Genomic DNA, 23,277 nt, shown 5'->3' on the forward strand with positions numbered 1-23,277 from the left:
AGGAACCTTAACTTAAAGTTTTCTTCAAGATCCTTAAAATGTTACTTCTTGGCTGCTAAGGCATCCTTAGGTAGAACAGTTCCCCAGCATGGCACTGCCTGCTGCACTAAGCAGATTCCTGTCACTGTTTATCACATCTACTTTGACATTTGACACGTCTTCGCTGAGAACATGGGACACTGATTAGTTCAGATTTTGAAAGTATACACTGAATTTAGAGGAAATCCAGCTGCACTGATGAGTGCATCGGTCCAGTCTTCACCAAAGGACCTACTGTTGTCAGTGGAGAGCTCTGCTGCTTGCCCTCTGAATGTGAAGTTAGACACAGAACTGTGGCACTGAAACTCAAGACCAAGACCAAGCTCTCATTGTCTAAACAGGAATTAGGAACTTAAAAACTGGCTGACTGGGTCTTGAGTAGTTCTGAGAATGGTGGGAGCTACCAGACAGTTAACTGCATTACAAATCTGGCCCTAGTGCTATTGCAGTCGTACCCAAAATCCCCTACAGGAATCAGAGATTTATTATTCATCAGTCTGCTCCACAAAAGAAGAGCAACCTTTCCTGTGGACAGAAAAAGCCTGTCAAAACACTTCAGGTCCTCAGAATATTAAATGGACTGGTCTTCATGGCAGAGCACTGAGTGTAAAAACAGTGTTGTTCTTCCCAGTCTGGTGGCCAGGATGAACATAGGTGCCTGTGGAGGACATACTCAATGAAAAAAATAGGGTGCAGAACCAATACACTTGAGATAGGGCTTGCTTTAGTGTACTTTGATAAAATAAGTCTTGGTCACATTCAAGAACAGAATTTAAGCAGCCAGGAGAATGTGATTACAGAGCAAGTTAAAATGTCCTGTGAGTCATCACAGCAGCATTTTAAGGCATGCTGTTTCATCATGACCACGTATAATCTAAATTGAGACACTTTTTCTGAACTATAAACATAAAATGAAAAGATCAGTTAAATTCTTTTATTTATATATTAGAATAAGAATCACAAGCCACCTGGGCAAGTGACTGAAATAAAAGCATTAAAACTAAATAGAATTATTTGCATCAAAAATTCAAACTTCATAATGACAAATAAAAACAAAATGCAGTTTTAGTAGTTAAAATGAAAAAATAAAAAGAATTATCTTCTCAGAGGGGCAGTTCTCTAACTTTTTATTTATTTATTTATTTGTATTTCTGTATTCTTATAATGCATTTTTAAGTTTCTTTGGCTGGTAACTAATTTTAAATTCTCGGGGGGAGCCTACATTCTTAATTTTGGTCTTAAATAGAAGTCTAGTCTCACTGAATCATAAACTTTATTTAAGCTATTTTCTGTTGTACTTTAATGCAAAGTCCAGTGACTACAACCGTAATCTTTGCATGGTCCATAGGGTATTATTATAGGGTATAAATTAAGAGTTATGTAAGAAAAGGAAGCCTAAGCAATTTTATCACTCACCTTATGCATATCCTACAGCCACAACCTTGGTGCTTTTTCTTTACTGTTTCTCTCAGCCAAATAGCAGGTTTAAGGCATCTACAAAGGTACATGACAATTATCTTGCTTAAAATAGTGATTTACTTTTTTTTTTTAATAAAAGAGAGTTAAATAAATTGGAATGTCCCTTCATGTGTGGTATTTCATCCAAACATAAGGTATTTTTTTGCATTTTGCTGATATTATGGAGAATAACTAATTTAGTTATACATTCAGGTTCCACATGGTGCTTGGTGCTTTATAAATCAATAATGCAATCTAAAAAAACAATCGGAATTTTCAGCTGCAAGCCAGCATCCTTTTCTCCAAACTGACCTGGCACAGTAATTCAACTTGGTATGATTTCACTTTCTGGCCACTGGCCTTACTGAACCAGTCTATAAAAATTTCTGTTCCATTTCCTTTCCTAAAGGCTTTCTCAAATGAGCCATCACATTTGGGTACCCAACTGTTTTCCTCAGTCTGTAGGTGGCAAAGACATGAACAGGGTATGCATGGGGCACGCAAGGTGCACTTAAGACTCAGCCTGCTCAAAAACTCAATATGACAGTTGAAAGAGTCACTTTCCCAAGGTTTCTTTTATACCATGTGTGTATCACTGTTCTGCCTACAGCAAGGTGAAGAAATACCCTACTAGCTTTCATTTAACTAGCACGGATGGTAGCAGCAGTCCAACCAAAGGTCACGTCACACCACAGCTCAGCTCTTTGTCCAGTTTTAGTTCAGATTGCTGTCCAGCCTGCACTGGCTTATTGCTGTAGCTGCTTTAATCATGTGATACTGGTATCCCATTTTGCTAGGCAGCCAAAACCAAGCAGGAGGATGCATATCTCTTTCCCAGACTGTGGGAGAAGTGGGGACGAGTATCACTGAGATGACACTAACAGAGTGTCTGGGTTGGGGCTGGGAGGGGAAGGAGAAGGATTCATCTGGGACATGGAGACAGGACTGCAGGTCTGGGGGTCTCAAAGGTATCTACTGACCCTCAGCTTGTCACCACAGCACCTCTGCTCCCAAATGCACCCCATCCCTTTATCTTTAATCCCTGTATAGCCTATCTGTGGCCACAGCCTTTTCCCAGTCCATCCTCCATTCCCATCTGATCCACAGCAACTTCCTCACAGATGCCTTTCCCCTGTATTATCTTCTTCACATCCTGTGTCCAAAGGGCAGGACATACACATGGGCTGTAGATGGAGTAAACAGCCTGGTGTCAACTGTTAGAGATGTCTATGGGCTTAGTGATTTTCACCATTTGTAATGTTTGTGCACAAGTCTGAGTAAGCTCCAATTATGCTTTTCTTGGCAAGGGAGCACTACAGAATATAAATTATTTAATGGCTCTCTTAGATGCTTTAGTCAATACTTTATCAATTGTTATTACCAGCGTGAATATTGTCTGTGATCTTTCACAAGCAAAGTGCTTAACTGCATGCCTAAACTCAATGCTTTGTGTTCAATTTAATACTTGCCACAAGCAATTATAAACATCAAGCAGATTGGGGCCATAGGGCCTGTGCTGTGAGATATTACATCCTAGAAGGATACAGTCCAAAGCTGGCCAAGATTGCTGTTAATGAAATGACTGTTCTTTTTGGAGTGGAGTGTGCCCTACCAGAAATTGAGGAATAAGCATTTATTTTGTCCTCATTAATAATGGACAAAAACTAAATGATATATATATATATTATTTTTTTCTAAATCCTTCTCAAAATATTAGTTTCTTCAACAGCTTAAAAAAGTAAACTTTTCTAATGTAATGCAGATATTGTCTTAAGGAAAAGTGCAATCAAAAAGCTCTTTATCAGTTTTTAAACTGCAAACTAATATTTTCATACAGATATATTCACTGCTTTTCAGCTAATCCCCAAAATAAACCATACAGAAAGTTTCTTGAAATGCACCTCTTTACATAAAATCATCAGATACTTCCTATGCTTGTGGGGTACTTTTTTTTGTTGTTGTTGTTATTCATAAATTTGTTTACTTAAAACAAGATTTCCAAGTGCTTTAGGTTAAACCTGACTATCTTTTTACCTTCATGTGACTCAACTTCACATGACAGGCGATTATTAATATCTCTGTTTTGATTGTTTCATTCTGTTTTGATTGTTTCATTCTGTAAAAAAAGATACAAAGCTACTAAAAATTATACTGTTTGACAGAAATCCTTTACATTCTTCCTCTCCAGAGAAGATAGTAAATTCAGTTAAAAAGTCAATCTCTATGAATAATTAGCTATTCTTTCAGCTTTCTAATTGACACATGCCATTGCATTGTATTCAGATACTAGAAAAGTCTTAAATATGGATATTAACCTGTCTGAACCCTCTCTACTTCATAGTAGAGGAAGCCCAAATTATCATATTAAAGTCTTGAAACAAAGTCTGTCTAGAAATTTAAGAACTGCAGTGATTAACCAGTTCTTGATGACATATTTTTTCTCTGTAATTCTTGATAGGTGAGTATAGGGACCCCATGGTTTTTTTGTGTGTTTGGTTGCTTGGTTTTTTGATTTGTTTTGTTTTAATAATTTGCCACAACAATATTCTAGAACATCAAGTATTTGAAGATTGGTTTTACTTCTGTTAATCTTCTGACTCTTCTTTTTCTTTAAATAGTTTAGAGGTTGGTTACATGTGGACTGTATTTGTCATGACAGAACTGAAGAATGTTTTTGCTGACATCAGCTGCTCCAAGAAACAGAAGGTCTACAGGTGATCAAGGAGAAAACATTAAGGGAAAAAAAAAAAAAAAAAACAGACAGAAAAAACAGTAGCATACATACCTTACTTTTGCAAAAGGAAGTTGATTAGCCCCAACTTATGCCAGCTGGCTGTAGGTCGGATGGGAAGAGTAGGGCATGATGTAAAGGACTGAAAATCATCCAACTGCAGGAGCCATTTGGGGACATAATTATGGGGACATAATTATGGGGACATGACTTACCTCACAGAGGCCAATGATTCTGTGGACACTTAAATATTTTTCACTATTGCTGTGGACCATTTTAGAAATGTCATATATGTAATTCACTTTATGTCATATATATGAGGTTGGGAATTTTTGGTCAGCTCCTGTGTACTCTTTGTTTAACTGCCTCCAAAAATAAGAGCACAGAAAGTTAGTATGGTTATTATTTAACATTATTTATTATTGTTGTTGTTATTGCTATTATTATTATTATTACTACTTGGAGTCACTTGTTTTATAATGTTTACTTGAAATGTTAAATAGAAAGAAAACGAATTCTTTTGCCAGTTTTGTGCAGTAAGAGTGAGAATCTTTGCTGTCATTAGAAGTCTACCTGGATATACTCTTTTCAGAGTCCAGTTGGACTTCATACAGAGCATCCCGTTACAAGATTTCATTTCACATCATTATAACATTATTTTGGAACATAAACTATAACAAGATCTTTTCCCCTAACTAGGTACCTTCTTGGGAACTTCCTTTTGCTTAATTGCTTCTGTAACAAGCAATTTAACCACTAATGAAACGCTTTTCCTTTGCCGTTTTGACCTTCAGGGAAATAATCTAAAGAATAGAAAATATGGTTACTCATCAAAATAGCTATGTCTTTAGAGTACAGAAGTGGAAACAATGGCCTGTAGGAGGGAATGAAAGAAGGAAAGAAAAATGTTTCTGAGTTACCTCCCACTTGGAGAGGTTGCAGACTGTTGTTGCAAAATACAATACACAGTGGCAGACAGAAAGGACTAACTCATAGTTCATGCAGGGGCAAAGAAGAGGAGCAATATGAGGTTGAAGTTAGGTATAAATCGTGAAGTAGCTTCACCCTTTTCACCGCCAAGCATCCTCTTCCCCAGTCATCCAAATATGATAATATGCCATGATTTCTTTCAAGCCTATATGGCCATTTTCTCTATTGTATTCACTCCACCACCATACTCAGTACAATTGGTCCATTAGCTGTTTTAAACCAGACTGGAGTGGTTGTGCCTTTTCTTTTTCTTTTTTTCCTCTTTCCTCTTTCTCTCTTTCTCTTTCTCTTTCTCTTTCTCTTTCTCTTTCTCTTTCTCTTTCTCTTTCTCTTTCTCTTTCTCTTTCTCTTTCTCTTTCTCTTTCTTTCTCTTTCTCTTTCTCTTTCTCTTTCTTTCTCTTTCTCTTTCTTTCTTTTTCTTTTTCTTTTTCTTTTTCTTTTTCTTTTTCTTTTTCTTTTTCTTTTTTTTTTCTTTTTCTTTTTCTTTTTCTTTTTCTTTTTCTTTTTCTTTTTCTTTTTCTTTTTCTTTTTCTTTTTCTTTTTCTTTTTCTTTTTCTTTTTCTTTTTCTTTTCCTTTTCCTTTTCCTTTTCCTTTTCCTTTTCCTTTTCCTTTTCCTTTTCCTTTTCCTTTTCCTTTTCCTTTTCCTTTTCCTTTTCCTTTTCCTTTTCCTTTTCCTTTTCCTTTTCCTTTCTTTCTTTCTTTCCCTTTCCCTTTCCCTTTCCCTTTCCCTTTCCCTTTTCCTTTTCCTTTTCCTTTTCCTTTTCCTTTTCCTTTTCCTTTTCCTTTTCCTTTTCCTTTTCCTTTTCCTTTTCCTTTTCCTTTTCCTTTTCCTTTTCCTTTTCCTTTTCCTTTTCCTTTTCCTTTTCCTTTTCCTTTTCCTTTTCCTTTTCCTTTTCCTTTTTTTCTCTTTTTTCCCTTTCCCTTTCCCTTTCCCTTTCCCTTTCCCTTTCCCTTTCCCTTTCCCTTTCCCTTTCTGTTTTTCAACTATTTTACACATCTTTCAGCTGACATTAAATGATTCAGTTAAGTACTGAATGAAATCCCTATCTGTTTTCTGCTAGCACTCTTTATCCTTACTCCTTTCTAGGACCAAATTTTATGACTCCAGTTAGTCAACTGTTTTTTACTCCAGCTGTATTAATGTACCCAGCTGAGCTTTTATCCCAGCAGAATGGCCAGTCTTATTGTACAGAAGAGATACTGTAGAATACACAGCCCAGCAGTGCAGACACAGTTTGTAAGTGAGACTATCCTAAAATAATCGCCACAGCAGTGATTCCCAAGAAGCAGCTCGCTGTGCTGCTCATTACATTCTCTTCAGCTATTTTAACGATAATGTTTGACAGAAATTTTATCTGAAGTCACAGAAATGCAGGACAGCTTCACAAAAGACCTTTCAAGAGATCAAAATATGCTTGACTGTTCCTGAATAGGAGATGAACAGAAGCTCCTTCCTTCTCTTGTTTCAGCTATAATTAAGACTCTTGCTGTTCTCTCCAGTATCTCCTTCCAAATCACAAAGAGCCTAATTATGTGACAGCCTATTTATTCTTGGTTCCTTTGGCCAAATTACAGATGTATGGTAAATTACAAGTACTGTTTCTTTTTCATTTTTCATAACTAATACTGACCAAAGAAAGAGCTGGTATCCTTGACCAGCAGGTACACAAACCCATTTCCCTAATACTGAAGCTGGGGATTAAGTAAACACTCTGTATGTGATTTATCCTTCCTAAGTAAGGAGAAGTGACAACACACATCTGAACGGTATTTCATCCTTCTGTGGTATTCAGGGTCCAGGGCTGTGGCAAAACTGCTAAATGAACAAGCTGCTCATCTACTCTGTGTCTTTGGGCAACACAGACTTCCAGGAAGGAAGGAAGGAAGGAAGGAAGGAAGGAAGGAAGGAAGGAAGGAAGGAAGGAAGGAAGGAAGGAAGGAAAAGAAAGATCTTGGGATTTAACCCTATCCAATTTAGACTTGGACTGGACTGCCACACTAACAAATTTCTCTTTTTAGAGACATTCTCAAATTCAACCAGAAGGCAAATAGGAGTGTTTTCAGAGATATTTCTGCCTGAATGTCATAGCCAAATGTGACCAATGAACATAGAAATATTTAGCTCTGGGAAAAAAAATATATATATATATATATATTTTATATATATATAAATATATATATATATATATATAAAATATATATATATTTTTTTTCCTTTGTTTTAATATTTTGAACATAACATTTATTATGGAAGCCTAAAAATGATTTTAAATTTTAATGTTTTTATAAGTAAAGAAAGAAACCAGAGCACAGATGACTACTACTGCCAGTCAGAGACTGACACTGCTTCATAGGCCACTCTTTCAGCAGGACATTCAACTTAGACTCATGCAAAATTCTTATTCGGCATTCATCATCATCTCTAGTCAGATAGACTATAACAATGAGATTATTTGTTTTGTTCCTGTATTTGAGCAGATACTGGAGCAGGTTCAACCTTCTGTTAAAACATACTCTAATAGAGAAACTTATTAGATAGGATGAAAACAAAGTAAGATGCTTCTGCAATGTTTCTTTCTTCTTTTATTGAGTAAAATTTACCCATAAATATTTCAGTGCACCACATTTAAGAGTAGACATCTCCAGTCTTGATTAACGATAAGGTCATTCTCTTGCATATAGTCTGTTGTGTTATTTGAGAACCAGTACATGGTCCTTGTAATCAAAGATTGTTGTACAGTAGTGAATTCATCACACATAGTTGTACTTTTACACCTATGACTGACAAAAATCAATAATCACACAAAAGAAGGTGGTACAAATCTTAAAAGCAGAAAACACTGGTACAGTTTTCTAGTAAAGTTTCTTCCTAACCTTTGACAGTGTGAAGGTAGGATATCCTGAAGCACTCCGGGGCAGAACAAAGGTTAGTTGTGACACCTCAACTTTTGCCTTTAACAATTTTTTTAATGTTTGGGCCATTTATACCCTCTTATTGTGACTTTCCATAATGAGATATATCCTTTTTAACTTGAAAATAAACCCATCATGTGCAAATTTCTTTGGATATTCCTTACTAAATTTTAACCTTATGATCCTCTGGGGTCTCTGTCTATAGTGGGTGCCATTTGGTAAAGGATTCTATAACCCCAAAACAGAGAACACCCTCAAATATGCATTACACAGGACTTGGGGCGAACTGAGGAGGAACTGAGGAAGAAGACTTAACATAGAACAGCTAGCATACGTCAGCCTCACTTGCACTCTCTAGTATGGCAGGGACAGTTTCCAAATAGCCTTTTCTATCATCTTGTCCTTCAGGTGTCCTGAGCCTGAATTTCAAGGCAAAGCTTTATGGTTTTTATTTGTTTTGTTTTGTTTTTGACTTTGGTCCACAATACAAAACTCTCTCTGGAAGATTTGGCCTCCTCTTCTAGAGCGTGTTGCTTGTAGGCTCCTTTCCAGGATCTCAAAGCCCCCAAAGGTGTGATGCTCTGCATGGAAAGGTCAACCCCAACACCTTTGTACTGTGGACACTGATCAAAAAATATACAGAGCTGGACAGCTACCAGATCTCAGCATTTCTAATACGGGACTAAAGTAGTAACAAGACATTGTCTAAATCAGTGAGCAGTCTGGCTATTTATCTGTATATAATGCAGCTTGCATATATTTTGTTAGTAGCTTTAAAGATAGCCAAAGTATCATTGATTGGTTGTACACGTCCCCCAAAATAACACTAAAAATAGGCAGCTTACCTAACCATGTCTCAAATCAATTACTGGCATCCTTTCAGGCTGCATTTAATTATGCTATCCTAAGATCTCAAATGGAAAAAGACACACAGTGTCACAGCTAGTGAAGGGCAGATGTTTAGCATCACTGAGACTCATTAAGTCCTCAGCATCAAGCTCTTTCTTTCTTTAACAGAGGGTGTCCAAGCAGGGTTGCTTTTGGTCTCTAGCTCTGAAAGACAACCTGGACCTTCTTTAATATGTATCTTTGGTCCTCCTTGTGCAGGGAGAACAAGCAGAATTCCTTCAGAAAACCCATCTGGCTCTTCTGCTACCTGCCTTAATGCTTATAGCCCTGAAATCCTCTCTGACCAAATTTTACATGGTCTTTCTTGCAAAGCAACTATTTTAAGCATGCTCAGACCTCCATCTGTAAAATTACGGGACCCTTTTTTGACTTTGCAGTGTTTTTCTTTCCTTGGACATACACTCCTTAGCTTTTGAGAATTTTAGGTGTAGTGGGTTTACGTGGCAAGGTTTTGGTAGCAGGGAGCCATAGGGGTGGCTTCTGTGAGGAGGATCTAGAAGCTGCACCATGTTAGGTAAGGGCCCCAATGCTGACCAGAGCTGAGCCAATAAGTGATGTTGTTTTTGCCTCTGTGAGAGCATATTTAAGACAGGGAAAAAAAATGCTGCACCACACAGCAGCTGGGAGAGTGAGAGGAGTGAGGAACAGCCTTGCAGGCACCAAGGTCAGTGAAGAAGGAGGGGGAGAGGTGCTCCAGGCGCTAGAGCAGAAGTCCCCTGCGGCCTGTAGTGAGGACCATGGTGAAGCAGGCTGTCCCCTTGCAGCCCATGGAGTACCACGGTGGAGCAGGGTTCCACGCTGCAGCCTGTGGAGGAGACTACGGTGGAGCAGGTGGACCTGCACCGACGGAGGCTGCGGCCTGTGGAAGACCCCTGCCGGAGCAGATTCTGGGCCGGACCTGTAGCCCGTGGAGAGGAGACCACGCAGGAACAGGGGACCTGGCAGGAGCTTCTGCCCATGGGAGACCCAGGTTGGAGCAGTTAGCTCCTGAGGGATGGACCCCATGGTACGGACCCATATCTGGAGCAGTTCTTGAAGAGCTGCTGCCTGTGGGATGCCCACGCCGGATCAGTTCAGCAAGGACTGCATCCCGTGGGAGGGACCCCACAGCACAGGGGACAAGAGTGACCGAGAAGGAGCGGCGGCGAAGAAGTGCCATAGACTGACCATAACCCCCATTTCCCCGTTCCCCTGAGCCGCTCGGGGGGAGGAGGTGGAAGAGGGTGGATGGGAGGGAAGGTGCTTTTGGTTTCTTTCCTTTGTTTCTCATTTCTCTAGCTTGTTAGTAATAGGTAATAAATCTTACTGTCTCCCTATGCTGAGTCTGTTTTGCCCGTCACGATAATTACTGTGTGATCTCCTCGTCCTTATCTCAACCCTTGAACCCTTTTCACCATATTTTCTCCCCATTCCTCTTTGAGGAGAGGTAGTGAGAAAGCAGTTGTGGTGGAGCTCGGTCGCCCACCCAATTAAAACCACCACATTAGGTTAGCTCAGCACAAAAATAAATAAATAGATAATAAAAAATATGTCAGCTTTTCCTTACCTGTTTGATCTTTAACCTCAGTTGGACTTCCCATCCTTTGTGATTTAATTTTATCTAATCCTAGATCCTACTGTGCTATCAATAAAATTGATACTACCTCTTAGGAAAAAATAAACTGTTTTTATTTGTGTGGAAATTGTACAAAACTCTTCACCATCGCACAGAATAAACATTTATATAAAATCAAAGATATAGGCAAAAGGGAAGAAGAAAAGCAGCAATGATTTTTTGATAACTAGTAAATGTCAATAGTTCTGTTAGCATGAGGTCATTAAAAGCATTCTGTAGTCTTTCCTCCATCTTCTGAAATGTTTTGTTTGGAGAAAAAAATGAAAAACTCTGACATTCAAGAATTTGAAAGACCGAGGGAAACAATGAGTTGTGGGGCGGAAAATAGCCGACAATTGGAAAAAAAATAAAAATAAATAAAAATCCAGATTTGCAGGTATCATCTGATTGGCTATAGCATTGATTTTCCTAGGAAAGAGACTCTTATATATATTTATTTATTTATTCAGATGAACTCCACCTCTACTTACACAAAATTATAATGCACTGTGAATTTAAATGGTTGACAATACTTTTCTTTAGTGCGAGCTAAGGCATTGTAATTGCTGTGGGATTTAAGACAGACCTCTCAGTGTATCCTGAGTTTCACTGACTTTGTTTAACTGCCTGATTTTGATAGGTTTTATGCGCATATATCTTTCTGTGCACCATCAGTAGCTTACCCACATAAATATTTTATCTGAAAACAGAAGTACACTTCTACAGTAAGTATCTCAGTCATCCATTTACTGTGTTTCTGTCATCATTATGGGGAAATATATGGAATGCATGAATTGGATTGTTTTTGGATAAAATTAAAGAGGAAGAAAATCTTCAGGAGATCATATAGTACACTCCAGCTGCAAGCATGCTTTTAGACTACAGCAGCAGAATAGAAAAAATCCAGAATGAAAATACTTGGAATGGGAGTATGCATCAGATCATCATCACCAGCTGTTTTTCTCTATAAATCTACTCTTATGAAAGGTAGTGTATGTATATCTTCCAGATACCTGATTCCGGATAAAGGATATCTTCCTCATGGTTCTTTTTAATGGATTTTGGTTTAGGATTGGCCCTGAAAACTGTTGCTGGTAGTCAGAAAACTTTGTTGGCTAAGTAAAACTTTTTCCAAGGAAACTGGAAGCTGCTAGGTTAAATCTGCACAATGATTTTCATATACTTTCCTCCTTACTGGGACTGGTATTATACAGGACCATAAAAGGAGGAGCACAGGCAATGTGAAAACAAGGCCAATGCCTCATATGACCATTAAAAAATATGTAATGTTTACAGAGTGTTTCCCTCCCCCCCCCCCCCTTTTTTTTTTTTGCACGGTTGAAATGTCTTTCATGAAGCTGATAATAATCTCACTCTCTCTGCAAGAAAAACTCACATTTCCCACAGACACCTCCTAAGTGACAAATACTGTGACTCACTGCCCAAGGCTATTCTATCTTTAATGGCCTCTCAGGTAGCCAAGATTAAGGTAGAACAGCACCTAGGCCAACAGCATGCAAAACTCTGTAGCCAGTATCATCTCTGGTTGCCTTTAAACAACCAGGTTCTCCTTCACAGCTGCATCAACACCAGACAGATTTACATTGCTACGTGTCTCTATTCTGAGTGCACAATGCAAGCACATCCTCCAAGCACGTGTTCAAGAACAGACGTGGACAAGACACAAACTCTTGTTTTATGTAGAGGCACTTCTGAAAACGCACTTGTGAGTGTGAACAGGGACTGGCTCTTTAGGGCTTGATGAGAGGAGAATGTGTACAAGCCACTGCAATTGCTTGATGTAAGGGTTCATCTCTGGTACATTCTTGCTCAGGACAAGGTTAGCTCTGAACAGGCTTGGTCTGGTAGGAAACATCATCTGGTTATGTTAGCACGCAGCTCTACTGAAGATAATGCAGCCCTTTCTTAGGTTATGCACATCGTACATGGACTATACATGTTGCCAGCCTGAGAGAGCATTTGGAAGAGCTAGCTCACGCTGGAAACTGATAAGGTGGCTCCTGAGAAGGAACAAATGCAAAGTGCATGAGGAGAAAGAATTTTGAAATGAGTAATTGTGCCTCAGGATTTAATGCCCTCGTATCTGTATCATTTTATTTTCCTAAAACTCTGAAACGAATAGCTTAAAAATATTCTGGTACAAAAAGAAAGTTTTGGCTGACATTCAAAAAAAGAGAGAAGAAAAAGGCTTTAGCATATTAATGGGGATTCTTAGAATCAAAGGCTAGCAGATAAACACTGTAATCAGTTACATGCTGATTTCAGCTGAGTTTTTGTTATATGTATCTCTGTCTAATTCGTTTTAGTTCCTTACAGGTTAATTGCAACTGGACTGTGAGGAACAAAATGAGTCCAAAGCAAAGATGAGTCAACTGAAATGATTAAAAAGTACTGAAGCTCTGTATTATTTGTCCTTTATATGTAATTGATGAGGTTAGGTTTAGATATCAATTTCACATTTATGAAAGTATGAGGGCATCTGTCAGAAAACTAGATTTTGGAGAAGAGCTCTTCCCTGTCTTGTCGTCTTTTATTTCCCTTTATTCTTTTCTTTCATTTTTAATAAAAGTAAAAAATCTTTCTTCTGTTATGTAGCCAAAATGACTGGTCATTCATCTTACTATACTCCTCTAATTTGCTTTTGAGAAGGATGTTTTTGGTGAAGTTCCTATTTCTGACTCAGACTTCACTCAACAACAGCTGATGTGAACCGTATTATGTAGCAAACTAATTTAGACTTACAGGCTAGTCTTTCCTTCTGTCCTGTATTTACTTCTACTTCACAAACTTATAAAAATACCTTAGTCCCTGTCTTTACAATGTTTCCAAGAACATAACCCAAATTTTTCTAACTTATTAATATGTTTTTAGGATCTGTCATTTCTTCCAGTGCTGCCTTCTAAAAATTTATGATGATTAGATTGTGCTTAATTCCTTGGTTTCATCTTCAGGTTTTTTAGACTCAGTCATTGCAATGAAAACAACCATCCAGTGTATGTGTGTTGGTTAGCTATATTTGAATGTATGCAAATTAATATTTTTGTAGTGTAAATCATACTTTTGCAGTCTTTCTTTCACATATCTCAGAGCTGGAGTTCATACCTATATACTGCTCTATGGGTGTAGGCCAATGTCTACTGCTGTCTATTTCCTCACTGTGGCCCTTAAGGAAAAATCACAGTCACAGGTCCAAGACAGAAAGGGATATAGTTTCTCCCACATTACAAGATAACAGCACAATTGGTAAGCATTGCTGGAGAGCCCCAGTGACAAGTGAACTCTTCTTCTTTATGGCAAATTAGTAATTCACATGTAAACAGATGCTCTGTGGAAACATTCAACTTTTTTCAGTAGCTCTTTGTAAAGACCACTCAGCACTATGTTGAAGCAAATTATGTCAGAAGCAATGAAGGCTTGGAATCCTTTCTTGGAGAAAGGATTTCAAGATATATGCTGTCTTCATACCATACAAGTCCTAATTTCCTCATTATTAAGACCTTTATCTTACTGGTAGACAACCCCAGGTCAAAATCCCTACTCTACTGGTTTGAAACTCTGCTAGAGATCAAGGACTTTTCATAACCAGGATGAATGATATCTCTCACCACAAACTAAGTCTTGCACCTGGGCCAGAAATTACACCCTGGATCTGCGGAAATTCTTGTCAAAAACAAGACTTTCCCACAAAATATTTTTTTTCCCCAGTATACCAGCAGTCCCAAACAAAAGTAACTTCCTCAGAAAAATCCTACTTAGCTGTATGTAAAACCTATTTTTTTCCTTATAGACCTGGTCTGGTACTGCTTGCATTCCATAGTGAAATAATACACGACCCCCAGAGAAGTCTGTGTCATATTGGTCATATTGGAACAGGTTGCCCAGGGAAGTTGTGGAGTCACTGTCCCTGGGGGTGTTTAAGGAAAGGTTCGACATGGTGCTCAGGGTTTAGTGGGTGATATTGATGGTAGGGGGATGGTTGGACCAGATGATCTTGGAGGTCTTTTCCAACCTTAATGATTCTATGGTTCTATATTCTCCCTGAGAAATATGATCTGGCATCTCGATAGTAATGATATCATACAGTGGGGAAGGGATAATGTGTTAATTAAGGAGAGAATTAAAAAAATAATAATAATAAATAAAGTAGAAGAAGAGAAGAGAAAAAAAAAAAAGAAAACTTATTCTGATATTTTCTAAGGAAAATGTTATAATTCACCAAAAAGAAAATAAAGAGAATAATATATGAAGTGTTGAATATGCATTCCTCTGAACTTTAGCAATTTTAAGGTGATTTAAATTTTAGTCTTCAGCAGCTTGAGGGTTTTAATTTCATTTTCTAATTATTAATTTAGAGAAAAGGAAATAGATCATGTTTGACTGGATATATCGAATTCATTCTAGCATTCAGGTTTGTCTCCTTTGTTCTTATTGTCCTCACATTAGTAATTATTAGTCACTTTTGTAACATCTTGCCAGCACTCTAAATGCACCATATGCACTAGGGAGAACAATTCCATGATTAAGGAAACTGAAGCATAAAATAAACACAAAAACCTAAAATAAAATTTAGATTCATGTAGTACATCTGCAGAGACAAGGTCATGGAGACAGAATGATGTTCACCTTTCACTGCAGGGAGACTATGGTGAAAACATTGCAACTTTCTGCTTCTTTTCTGTGTAGTTTGCATATGCAGTTCTAAGTTATCTAAGAGATGTGCTTGTTACAGTCCAAACATTAAGCAGCAAATTTATAATTTGATTTAAATATTTCTGAAGTATTAGTATGCAAAATCCATAATAAAAAATACTCAGGCATATGTAAGACCATAATAAACGAACAAACAAAAAACCCTTTGGCTTCAAAATTCATTATTGTTCACTCCTCGACATAACTTCAATAAGACTACACCTTCATGTAATGTGAGCGTATATGACAGTACTTAAAAAGGCGAATATTCTCAGAAAGAAAGAAAAATAGGACAACACAAATGATATCAAAGCATTGTATACAATGCTTGAGAAAGAAGCTAAAATGTGACACAGGGGTATGAGTACAAGAACAATGTGAATTCCTCACATAAAAAATCATTCTATTTCAGAGGTTGAAAACATGTGAAAGAGGGAACACAATGTACAAGGAAATCGACAAAAATAAATGAATCAATAAGACAAAATCTTCAGGATCAGGCCTGAGGCATGTCACTTTTTTAATGGATTTGAGCTTGTCTGTGTTAATTTATTGCATTTTATATCTATGCATGGTCATTTGTAGAGAGGCTTCCTCTCCAAGCTGCTTTTTCTCCATATGCATGAACACCAGCCAGCTCTGCTCAGCTGGAGCTGTGCTGTCTCTTTCTCAAGTTTTTAATATCAGCTCCAGGGCAGCAGCAATCAGGGCCTGCTCGTTGCCCCATGGCTGGAAGTAGAGGTAGAGTGACTACAGGACAGGGCAAAAGCTTCATGTACTATATAATATTCTTGCTGGAGGAACCACTAGCCTTTGAAAGGCGAGGTAATCCCTCAAATTTGTGATGAACAATGTGGTAAAAATACTGCTGTATTTTCTATAGAAAGCAGGACCATTTCTTACAGTATTATATATATAAAATAAATAAATCTCAGTTCTGTATCAAAAGTTATGTTTGGGCCCCTTTACTGCGTTTGAGAAAAAAAAAAAAAGTTTCTACCATCACTATTTTTTTGAGGATCTCCAGATGAAATTTCTGATAGTGATAACTGCTACTGACTTACAAGATATAAAACTTCATAATAGAGTATTATTAATGAGGAAGGTGGTTCTAATTTAGTTTTTCTTGCACCATTTAGTATATCTTGCACCATAGAACAGATCTAACTTATTTCAAATCTAAATTAACTGCATTTAATTTTCTTGCAGAATTTTCTTCATTGATGATAGAATTTAACTAGAGATGTGTAAATCACCTTTGAAGAAACACTGTTCCAGAATATGTAGGGGATGTAGTACCAGAATACGTTGGGGATGACAGACAAAATTCTCATCTTTTGTTATCATCTTAGGCCTTCATGTGCTTCATTCAAAGCCAATAAAGTCACTTGCTGATATCAACAGGCTTGACTCAAGCCCTCTACAGAGAAGTGACATAAATAGGCACAGGATAGCCAACATGTTCCAGATATTCTTTTTGAATGCGTCATTTCTCATGCAAATGGAAGTCTATTGGGTTCAATTTGAAATAGCTGGAAGTCCTGTTTCCAACAAAGCACACAGAGCCTCTCCACATGCTAGTGCCACCAAATATCAGGGCTGCTTGCCGAAGAGTCATTTCTGTGGCGAATCTTGCAGAGAGTGAAGTGGCAATCAGTCTGAAGCTATGGATGCCCACCCCTGCCCTTAGCATCTCCTGCTGAGCACATTTACTGGCAAGGTCTTGCTGAATACATCTGTGCGAGGAGCAATGCTTCTTTTTTTTTGTTTCTGGTCAGGGTTGAAAGATGATCACTTGGGGTCTAACAGTTTCAGTCAGTCATATGAACTCAGTGAGAAGCAAATGTAAGGGATGCACTTCTTTTTCACCTTCCTCCTCTCAACAACTTTGATGACAACCTCTCATTAAGATTCTTGCTCTCCCTATTCAAATGTTGTGTTTTGTCCTCTTTTGATTCAGACAGCATCTTGCTCAGTTAAAAAACACTGACTTATTTGTATTACACCTCCAATGAATTCGCAACAAACCAAACAGGAGAGTATTTATACAGTTCTTAGTAGCAAGGCCCACTAGTTTATCATAATTACTGAGATTAGCTTTTGAAAAATGAAGAGAGTGATTTTGTAGGAAGAAGAATTACCACAGGAGTTATCACAGAAAAAGAAAATAATGACAGAGAGAAGAAAAGACAGAGAAGAGGAAGAGATAACATTTGCTGAGTTACAAATATTGCAGATATATAAAAGATATATAAAATATATATATAATCAAAGATGCTGGAAAAATGGAAGAAAAAAAAAAAGGAGAAAAGACAATAATAACAGAACTTACAACAGCTGTAATACTCAAGCATAAATCAATATTTTGTCTGAGAGCTTTCCAAGAAGATAGGGCTTTTAACCTTGCAGACCTCACCAGCAACAGCAGATTTCCAAAATGGCAAGCGCATCCTCCTAGCATAGCTCCTCTGGCCACAGTAGATCTTTAAAACTTTAAAAGCCCAGTTGCTTTTACTAACACCTGGACTGCAAATTTATTGACTTGAATGTAGTTCTATTAAACATGATATCACATGACACATCTGGGTGACTTGTCACCCAGCCATAGTCTTATGTCCTGTGGTTTCTCCACTGCAAAACCCAAGGTTCATTTACAGCTCTCATAGGTGATGCATGCTTCTCAAAGGGAGTGGGGGGTGAGGAAACAATTGTTGTACAAATTAAAGTGTTAAGCTAAATGAGGGTGCACATAGATACACACTACCAAAATATTTATTGTGTTTGTCTATTTCTATCTTATTCCTCTGGAATTAAAATAACCATCTGATATATGGAAAAATAAAAATGCATACAGCTGGATCTCTATTCAGAAAACAGAAAATAAAGTAACTATTAAGTTTTATACTTCATATGGCAGATATTAAAAACAAAACAACAACAAAAAATAAATGTAGTTCATCCCAACAATTAATGCAGTTTAGTACCCCGCACATGCTCATCCCTTCCCATAAACTATTTATTTTATTACAGTCATATTTTAGAAGCCACAGCTACACTTCTCACACCTACCTATAACAGGAAAATGCAGTATTTTTTATTATTTTCTGCTCTTCAGCTTCCTGTCCATAGCTCAGGATCTCCCTTCAATATATGAAAAAGGGTTATGGGCTGAATCATATAACACTTGCATTTGGTAAACTCAGATAACATGAAGAATTAAGGGTGCATGCATGCATGCAAGTGAGTGCGTGAGTGAGGCTTGGATTATCTCATTTTTTCTGGCTGCAAAATCGTAGCTATGATATACATGCAACTGACAGCCTGGGGAATGTTCTGAATGTCTAACCAAAAGCCTGGGGCAAATATCTTCACCTCACACCCAGAGAAGCATAAATAGTCCATCTGCACTTAGGCTTGTGGACATCTACTGGCATGTTTATGGAGATAAGTAAATCATTTTTAGTGTAAGACTGACTGCTGGCTACTTTCCACCCACTGAGCAAAAAGTCCAGAGTCAGATGTCCCAGAGTTTTTAACCCTCATATTACTTGTGCGGTTTCAGAGTCCTCTCTCCTTTTATTAAATGCACAATATTGAGTCACCACATTGAGACTGTCTAGACAGAGAGCGAAAAAAAAAATAATATATAAAATCTTAAAGGTTTTAAAAATCAGGAGGAGAAAATACAGCTTTCCTCCCCTTAAGATGTTCAGATGTCATAGCTTTTCAGTCAATCTCCTGGATCCGAAGTGCTTGAACATGATATCTGAAAAGGTGTGAGGATGGCAGGGCAGATGCCCACCACTACTGCGAGTGTCTATGTTAGTGATCCCTCACAGATCATCTCAGAAACCAGTGTTTATGGAAATCAGCAAGAACACTAAGGCTCAGAGGGAAGTGGCGAAAATGACCACTGAAGAGCAAAAGGAAGGAAGAGAATTTTAGAAATGAATACCAGTGCTCAGGAGTTCACCATACACCCAAAAGGTTAGACTGGTTAGGAAATTCTAGCTTTTGGTGCTTTTTTTTCAGCTGTAGCTAGGGTTGAGCATGGTTATAGAGGCTGCAGAAGAAGCAAATGGGCTGAAGTAGCAAGAGCAATGAAGGCAACTTACTGATTGCTCTTCCCCAGAAACTGCATGGGGGAGGCAGTCAAAAGCAGTGCTGCAAGCTCCTGGCACAGCCCTTTTCTGCCTCAGTCCCCACTGAGGAGTTGAGGGAAGGGAGGGGTGGTGGGAGGAGGCAACACACACACTTAGGAGAGAAGAAGAACAGAGAGTATAAGTTCCAACACAGCTTTGCTCTCTCCCCCTGCTTCTCTCTCTAGTGAAAATGTCTCTGCTCCTTTCTCCTCCCTTGCTGTCCTCTTCACTCCTGTAATCCCACTGGATTGTACTCTCAGTGTCAATAGAAGATTATTTGGACTGGACACTATTATTGTGATTCACTTGTATCCTAGGAAAATAATTTCTGCCAAACAAGAGCAACAACTAACAGAGTCTTCTAGCTAATGCTAGCAAAATTGTCTGGGAGTGATTTATATTTAGTTAATCAGCACCATAACAGGGAAAGAAATATTAATGTTATTTGCTGACCTTTATTCAAACCAGTAAATATCTTGGTGCTTGCCTATTTGATTGTGCACACTTTGCTCTGTTAATTAAACTTCTGTTGAGAAAGAAATAAGAGCAAAACTGTGATCTTATGGATGATTCACCCTGAAGTATTCAGTGCAAACGGTTTAGCCATAAAAAAACTTTGTAACCTCTGCTTTGATTTCCTTAGGAGCCTTCCTACACCTCGATTTGGCTGTACCCAGTTGTTGCATTTTCCTTGGAGGCTCTCAGCACTACCACAGCTCAGCCCACCTCTGCTGGCCAGGCAGGGAGGAGGGCTCCGTGAGGAGGTAGCTGTGACCCCCACAGCCCCTCATCCAAGCAGGTTCAAAATTGTGCTAGTGCTAAGGTGAAACAGCCAGAGAGGTGACTGCAACAATTTATACCTTTTTGTCTGCAACGAAATTATAGCTTTTTGTCTTTTTGTCTTAAAAAACAGTAAACCCTAACAGTCCCCCGATGACTGACTTCTCTCTTGGTTTAAGGGAAATAAGCTCTGTGGTTTTTAGACTAACAGTATAATGAAATAACATTTAGCTCATCAGAAGATAGCACTTCCCTTTTTACATACATAATTTTCAAATTCTAATTCATGTCTGATCTACTGATCAGATGCTAGAAAATCTCTCCAGGTTAATCTGACTTCTATATTTTCAGGTTAAGTAAGTAGAGTTTCAAAATGAAATGTTACATGGGGGAAGAAACTCAGCAGCTGGTGCTGATTAACCCTTAATCATTAGAAAGGGTCCCAGGATTGATTTGCTTATAGGTTTTGTATAAATTAAACACAGCTCATAGCAGAAGAGGATTAAAAACAAAAACAAACAAACAAGTTTGGAGAGAAATTAAAAAAAAAAAAAGACAAATATTTTAGCACAGGATGCTAAATCTAAAACGTAAGACAGGGTAAATTGCCCTTTCCATGGGAAGCTTTGGTTCCCCTCTGGAAACTTAGGCGCCATCTTAGGAGTTACTTTTTTGTCTAGTTTAAAAGATAACTTAAAAAAATAGAGTGAGTTAAGCTAACCATGTGAACTGTTCTACATCTGGGAAGGTTCCTGCCAATGTCAAGAGAGACGATTGTTCAGTGTTTGTCTTGATGATGGCACAAGGGGCCGAGTTACAAAAATAGGCTGTCTCTAACTTCTTTAGAGGGAGTGTAGTGTTCAGGCGAGGGTTTCTTTCCTTCCACCTGCCTGCAGGCTCAGACTGGGAGCTGGAATTCAGGGAGGTTTCTGTCCCAGCTGCATCAGCTCAGGCAGGAGCAATGCCGGAGCGGGGAGAGAAGCGGAGTGCGAGGCCGAGGTTTATTGCCAAATCAGCACGAGGTGGCAGCATTTTAGCACAATTCTGCTGAGCCTGAGCGGGACGTGACTTGGTAGCTCCAAACTCTGCGGTAAACTTTGGATGAAGGGGGTCTAGCGGAGATATGATCTGGAGTGAGCTATAAAAAGAGCTGTAAAGAGATATAAAACACTTCTGCTAGCATCATAGACCTCACACACTTTGGGGAGCTTGTGGCGAGACGACCACGAAGTATGCTGAACCATTGCATCAAAACAGACCACAAAAATCCATGTTTGTCTTAACATCCCAACACTGTGGACCTAAGAAGAAAGTTGCTCTTCGGTTGAAACTCTGGTTATGCTGCTCTGGAAGCTGTGTCCCGGTGTGGCGTGGCTGGCAAAAATCAGTGATGTGCAGATTGCCTCTGCTTTGTGCGAGGTGGTGCAGAGCAGGGCTCCTGTGCAGATTCCCTGTTGTGCAGTGGGGGTGCTTAAAATCTGAGCCAGCCACAGGGGTGGACTGCTAGTGGGGAACTTAAGCAACTTCTGTGTTGGGTCTGTGGCATACTTATGGAGGAATATCCTGTATTGGTTGGAAAACACTAAGGAGTGGCAAATACAGCATCTAGCCTGATAACCTTTGGCAGTAGCTAAAACTTTGTCATTATTAAAAATCATGTATTGCTTTCCATACCAGCTGTTCTAATTACAAATAATTCCAGCCACTGATCTCTACTGTATGTTTTATCACCAGATCGAAAAGCTCTTTATGATGCATTATAGGTACTTTCACAGCGGTGAAGTCATTAATTCATTTTTCAAATTAAATAAAGCAGACTGACCACTTTAAACCTACCAGGAAAAAAAATGTTCAAAAAAGTATGTTCTTAGTTACTCTGCAGCTATTTTCTGTGTGCTTTTCAGTTTCTCGACATGTTGTTAGGTTGGTGGCCACCCAGAGTGAACATGTTGTTCCGTTATTGATCTCAGCAGTAACACGGATAAAATGTCACCTCCCTGCTGCTCCTCATTACTCCCAGCTTTGTACAGTCAAGGAACTCTGCCCCAATAGTCCCTGACACAGACATCTTACACCACAGCACAATTTAACATTAAGTTGAGTGCCTGTCCTATGTTCCTGCATGAGAAAAGTAGCATGTCTTTCTAGGATGCTTTTTATTTTTTTATTATTATTATTATTTTTGTTAATTATTCTGCTAGCATTAAAAAGCTGTTTGCTGAGGGGAGCTCTCATTGGAGCCCTGCATGGTGAGACTTTGACAGTCCTGTGGGATTTGAAAGGAAAATAACATGAGAATGAAAACCAGCTCTACAGCTCAATATTTTTGGCATTAAGTTAGGCTTCCATAGTAATAATATTAGCTGTCTGTGTTTTCTCTTCAACAGCAGAGAGCTTTTAGGGAAGAATCCACTACTTCTGAGTCTTTTACATCATATTAAAGATAACAATAACTTTCTGAATTTAAGGAGAAAAAATGGTAGTCCATCTGCTGCTGTTAAAGTCATGTTCTTTTCCCTTGGGTACAATAAGTAAACCCACAAGGGAATGAGACAGCAGTGAACAGGGTTAGAAAAGTGTCAGTTCTGTTCCTGACCTGTTTTTGCTATTGCTGTACTGAAGGATCACTCAGCAACATCCTCTATCACCCACTCTTAGACCTAGCCCTGGGCTGAGAAGTGAAGTTCTCATCTGCCTCACTTAGAAGCTCAAAGAGGAGTTACAGAGGGGAGAGATATTGAGTGGCCTCTCTAACCTTGACTGTCTTTAAGCAGAAAGCAAAAGGAAAAATAATAGCAAAGAGATGAGTAAGTGAGACATGAGGAAGAAGGGCAAGAGGGGGCAAAAGCCTCCTATGCCAGATGGTCAGAATTTAGGTAGAAGGAAGGGGAAGTAAGAGTGACCTAATCCCTCTCCCTGAGCTAGCCTGGTTTGCACTATATGGATATGAATGTCCTGGTAGATCTAGGATTCAATCAGATGGTGATTGAATACCTATACACTACCTATA

Source organism: Anser cygnoides, chromosome 1 (assembly GCF_040182565.1).
Source record: "Anser cygnoides isolate HZ-2024a breed goose chromosome 1, Taihu_goose_T2T_genome, whole genome shotgun sequence".
Lineage (NCBI taxonomy): Eukaryota > Metazoa > Chordata > Aves > Anseriformes > Anatidae > Anser > Anser cygnoides.